This window comes from Grammomys surdaster, unplaced genomic scaffold (assembly GCF_004785775.1).
Source record: "Grammomys surdaster isolate TR1022 unplaced genomic scaffold, NIH_TR_1.0 126086, whole genome shotgun sequence".
Classification (NCBI taxonomy): Eukaryota; Metazoa; Chordata; class Mammalia; order Rodentia; family Muridae; genus Grammomys; species Grammomys surdaster.
This window is the reverse complement of record NW_021620894.1, coordinates 4,856,433-4,862,432: the sequence shown is the minus strand read 5'-3', so window position 1 is coordinate 4,862,432 and position 6,000 is coordinate 4,856,433. Positions and strand designations below refer to the sequence as shown.

Sequence of the window (6,000 nt, the reverse complement as noted above, 5' to 3'; positions counted from 1 at the left end):
TATCTATCTATCTATCTATCATCTGTCCATATGTCTGACAATATCTCTATTGATATCTGTCATCTGTCTGTCTGATCTGTCTATCTATCTAATTTATCATCTGTCTGTCCATATATCTAACAACATTCCACATATCTAACAAGATCTCTATTGATATCTATCTATCTATCTATCTATCATCTATCTATCTATCTATCTGTCTGTCTGTCTGTCTGTCTGTCTGTCTGTCTATCTATCTATCCACCTACCTACCTATCTGTTTTGTTTGTATGTTTTGTTACAGGGTCTCCAGGGCCTGGCACATGTTAGAAAACCTCTCTACCACTGAGCTTTCACCCCCAGTCCAGAAGTCTTTTTTTTGTGTGTAAAACTGCTAAGTCTTACCAGTTGGCAGATAAAATATAGTTCTTACAAGTTCTCACCTAAACCAAGTAAAAATTTAGGGTCAGAGCTGGTACTTGGATCCCAAGTCTATAGTCCAGGTTTCTCCTGTGGGCAGTCTGCCTTGGGATGGGTGTCTACCTTCTTCACACAGGTGAACATGCTATAGACCTTCCATTACACAGCATTCTGGCCAGAGGTTCCCTAGCACTCTTGTTTTTAAGGTGAACTTATGGTTCGAGCATGTGCGTTTGGTGTCTGAGAACTCCCTGTCTGTTTCTCTGCTCTCTGGGTTGGGTGTCTTCAGAGGGAGTCTCAGGATGTTTTCTAGAGGAGTTGATTAGGGTGGTGACAGGCAGGGAGGCTTGAAGAAGGGCTAGCCATCAGCTGCAGACTGCCTAGGGAATATTCTGAGCCATGGAGCAGATAATGGCTAGTCTGGGTGTTTTGCTCTTGAGCAAGGCTGGACTTGTTTGGGGGCAACCACAGAGCAATTTCTAAATAAATATGTTCAGGGTTTGCAAGCAGTAGCTGCGGTCACACATGGGTAGCTGTGTACGAATGCCTGCTGGCTGGGGACACTCTGTCATTACCCGTGCACACGTTTAGTGTAGTACCTCTTAGGCACCAAAGCCAGCTCTATGCTATTCTATGTTGAGAAGCCTTCGGGGTATTTTATGAATGAGAGATAATCTCTTTTCCACAAAATATTTGTCTTTGCAAAGTAGGTAAACATATTTAAGCATTTTTTAAAAAATATATATTTTTGTTTGGACATGCAAAGGGGCTTAGGGCACAAATGAATTCACAATGGGTCATTCAGCATGTCAGTGGGGCAGTGAGGAGGGGCATCATGACAATGGAGGTCCTATCATGGATTTGACTTGGAATCACCAGGAATTACCATTTTTTCTGTGCCAAGCACTGAAAGGTCTCGTCACAGACCCTCTCAGTCTTGAGTGAGCCAGGAGTGTTGACCACCCAAGTGTTATTAGCCTGTGCAACTCAGCTCTCACTGTGTAGAAATGTTTATGTGTTTTGAAAAGCTTATTAAAGTCATTATTCTACAATGGTTTATGAGAGAAGATTAAATGGAAAGGAAACTTAATGTCCAGAGTTAATAAATAGAGAAGGCAGAATGTTCCTCTGTCCGTGTTGTACAAAGTGCATTAAAGAATTGGCTGCCGAAGCCCGAGATGTTTGGATGTGAAAAGTTAGTGCAAAAATAAACTGTGACTCAGAGGCTGAGTCGGTGGCGCTAGCAAGGGAACATCCAATGTTCCTTAAAGAGGACTGGAAGCATGGGTCGGAAAGGCCCCATCTGAAGGGACAGAGCTGGTGTGCAGGTAAGGACCTGCCTGAAGGGCAGAGTGTGGCTGAGGTCAGTATTCTGTGTGTAAACAAGGCTGGGCCTGGGCACTGGGATTGCAGATGGCTTGCTCTTAAGCCAAAGGCAAACTAAACCAAAGCAAACCACCTGTTGTGAGTAACTATTAGCCGAGGATGGTCTCCTGCAAAGGTGATCTGCTCCTGCAAGGAGCCGAAGAACTGCAGCACAGGGCACGCTTCACCCCCACTCTCACCAGTTCCTTATTTTTGCTTTCTGATGATGCCTTTCAGAAAGTACTCACGTGCCACCGTAATAGGTGATGATACTAGCACTCAAGGGGCTGAGGCAGGGGGATTGTGAGGTGAAGCCTAACCTGGGCTACAGAGTAAGTGCCTGTCTCAAAAACAAATACAGTACCTCCCATCCCCTTAAATAACACATGATCAACCAACTACCAGCAGGCACAAGAGAGTACTCAGGTGCAAAAATGCTACCCAAGGACAGTATCCACCCAGGGGTCAGAATCAACGGAGATGCTGTGAATAATAAGAATCATTCTTCCTGTCTGTGGACCAGTGTGATATCGTGATCGGTTCCCTCCTGGACCAACTAGGTGGCAGAACTCCCATCCTTGCTAATGGAACAGAAGAGAGCCTTGGAAGTCAGAATACTTGGGGTGGAATCCTGGCTCTGCCATTTATAATCTCACTTTGAACCAAGTAATTTGCATTATCCTTGTCTGTCTGTCTGTCTGTTTGTTTGTTTGTTTATTTATTTATTTATTTTTTATTTATTGTTACTATAACAAAAAGCTTGAGACGATCAGCTTATAAAGAGAAAAGTTTATCCCATGGTGTTCCGTTCTCCGGTCGGGAGGTTGTGTGTGCAGCCTAGTGCTAGAGCACAGTGGTTGGTAAAACAATTGCTTGGCTGTACAAGGTTCTGGGTTTGATTCTCGGTACTGCAAAACCAAACAGCTCCCCTATTCCCAAAGGTTAGTGACCTTGATGGTTAGTTTTTTTTTTTTTCCTAAACTTGACACAAGCTAGAGTCATTTGACAAGAGGGAACCTCAATTGAGAAGAAAACACCATCAGATTGGCCTGTAGGCTACTTTGTGAGGGCATTTTCTTGGTTAATAACTGATATGGGAGAGCCCAGAACACTGTGGGTGGAGCCACCCTGGGCTAGGCGTCCTGGCTTGTATGAAAGGCATTCTGAGGGAGCTATGGGGAGCACACCAGGAAGTAGCACTCCTCCATGGCCTCTGCATCAGCTCCTCCCTCCAGGTTCTTGCTTTGAATTCCTGCTTTAGCTTGTCCGGATGGTGAGCCGTAACCTGTAGGTCAAACAGACCCATTCTTCCCTCTTGGCCAATGTTTTGATCACAGCAACAGAAAGCAAACTAGTACAGTAATCAAATATGATCTGTAGGTTATCTGCATGAATGTTTTCTGGGAGCTGCTTAGAAATGCAGTTATCACCAGAGTCCAGAGTCCTTTTTTTTTTTTTTTTTTTTTTTTGAGACAGGGTTTCTCTGTGTAGTCCTGGCTGTCCTGGAACTCACTCTGTAGACCAGGCTGGACTCGAACTCAGAAATCCACCTGCCTCTGCCTCCCAAGTGCTGGGATTAAAGGCATGTGCCACCACTGCCCGGCGTCCCAGATTCCTTTTTTTAATTTTTAAAATTCATGTCAATTGTTTTTCATTTCTTTTGCATTTTTTTTTCCTTGGGGACTTGCTCTCACACTGTAGTCCAGGCTGGCCTGGGACTTACTATGTAGCCCAGGTTAGCCTTGGACTCATACTTTCTTCTTACCTCCCCCTCCCTAGTTCTGTATAGTTGTGAGCTGCCATGCTAGGCACAGACTTCACTCAGAAACGGTCTTGGCCAGTGTCTTGCCTGGGCAGTTGTTATACCCCCTAAGTCTGTATTAGTTCCATAAAAGGCTTTGGACAGTGCCAGGGGAGGAGATACCTTCTGACATTTGTCTCCCCTCCCCCCCTCCATTATCATTATATAATTTTGAACTCCATGGAATGTCATTCACGTCAAAGGGTCATCTTTATGTGTAAGGAAATGATCTACTTGGGACCTTGGGACAGTTTAGTAACCCTCCAATGTTAGTTTTTATTTTTCATTTTTCCTCTTTAAGGAACAGTGTCCTATTGAGGTCAGAGAGAGAGAGAGTAATCAGTGGAGAACCCTACATCTGAGAGAAAACAAAACTGTACAGGCAGCAGACAGCAAGCTCAGGGTGTCTGCTCAGGTGATGGCAGCAGGCTGTGAGACACCAGCATCACGCTGCCCTGAGTGGAAGACAGTCCCAGATAGAATTTGTCCTGGGGTGCAGTACAGAAACAGAAAAGCCGCCATCTTTCTTAGCACTACCCCAACCCTCAGAGGCCTTCTGTGTGCCATCACTGTGGAGGGATAACTGTACCTCAGCCCTGAGGAAGCTCTGTGGCTGCCAAAGAGAAGGTAAGAAGTTACAAGGACGAGCTAAAAATAGTTTGTTTGAATTGTTCAACCCAGACAAGGCGAGGCAGGTTGATGAGTGGCCCGAGATAGGCTTCGGGGGTAGGGTGGGTTCTTGTCAACTTCCTCTTAACCTCTATTAAGTGTAGGACTCAGGAAACAGTCCGGCTTGTTTGCAGGTGTTGTGAGGCAGACAATTTACCACCATGTGCCCTGTGGCAGTCCTACTGTTGAAAACTCTCAAGAAGTCTATGTGTTCTGCCTGCCTAGGACGCTTCTCCTTTCTAGCTAGACTTCCTGATATTAGTATGGAGAAGGGGATACTCTCCGTGAGGGTAACTTGCAGAGAGAAAAGATAAGCAGGTTTGGAATCTCAAGAGACTGGTCAAGCCATGCCAGTTAACTACCAGTGTGACCCTGGGCTAGTCCTTTGCAGCAGCCAATCCTTTGAGATTTTATTATCTCAGAAGGAAACAGTAACAGCAGATCGTCCGTGTCTGTCCGCTGAAACTGTGAGGTCAGAAGGCTGTATCCCTTCTGAACACAAACAGACTCCTCTCCCCTCCTTTGTCATTGTTAAAACAATTGCAGTGCAAACAAGTATCCATTCAGATATATATTATAAGATTGTTCAGATATATATTATAAGATATATATATTATCTGAATTATGGTAAGCTGTTTAGCGATAGTTTCAAGCATGTGGGAGAATCTGCGTAGGTTCTATGCTATTTTATCTCAGAGACTCGTGTGTCACCAGATTTCAGTATCCATGGGGACTCTGGAACCAATCCACGGCAGATACTGAGAGCCATCTTCTCCATGACTCACCAATTAATTTCAGTTCACTCTCTTTGTTCATTGATTCTGCACATTCATTTTACTCAGTCTTTGGCTTATAATCACATTTGTTCATTACATAACTCTTTGTTGACTAAGCTGTGTACACCAGCTACCCCGAAGCTACACAGAGGTAGAGGCCAAATGCGTAGGAGGGGATATTATACACACACACACACACACACACACACACACACACACAAAACGCTGCTTTGATATAAACACAGGACCCCATTTGTGCCTCTCACTGTGGATTATCACCTCACAGGATATTGGAGTTGGAAAGGGCCTTGCTTCATTTCCTATTTTAAGAAGCCACTAGTTTGCATGGTACAGCTTCCCAACCTTTCTGGGATACCCAGGTCCATTCTTGGCAAGCAGAATGCAAGAAGGTTCCACCTACTCTTTTACTGATAACTCAGGTCATCTGTGAACGATTTACCTGCTATCTGGCCCTGTGCCAGCACCGTCCTTCGAACACCCAGTAAGAGGTGGAGACATCCTGCCTTCTTTCACCTTGACATGTATTAAATGGCAATGACCCCTTGTTCTCAGTTTCCTGAGTACAGCCTCCTGTCCTTAACTGTCTGTTCTTGGCTTCATTAACAAGCAAACATTCACATGTTTACAGGCCCATCCTTGCCTGATGACCGCGTCTTTTGTGTCTATGGATGTCTGGCACCCAACACTGGACTTGGCTCCTGTTAAACCCTCAAGGCTTATTTGTAGTTGAATCAAATGGGTGGGGATGACAGTATAGTTTCTGGGTTGAGTCTAGTCAGTCTCTTCTGGGAAATTGCCTGCTCTTTTCCTTTCATGTCTCCCTCAATTACCTTTTCCATAAGTAGTTGAAAAAAAAATAACACTGTGATATTCATCGGTCAGGTTTTTTTTTTCATCCTCTTGATTATATTAATATTTCATATTGCACAGACAGTAAAGTCTAGGTTACAAATACCCCACAGCTTCCAT

General features: G+C 44.4%; 1 protein-coding gene across 1 annotated transcript in view; it reads left to right on the top strand.

Moving 5' to 3' along the window:
- Positions 1–6,000, top strand: part of Sorl1 (sortilin related receptor 1) — a 163,299-nt gene that overhangs the window by 19,166 nt on the left and 138,133 nt on the right. The gene's annotated exons all lie outside the window — the stretch shown is intronic.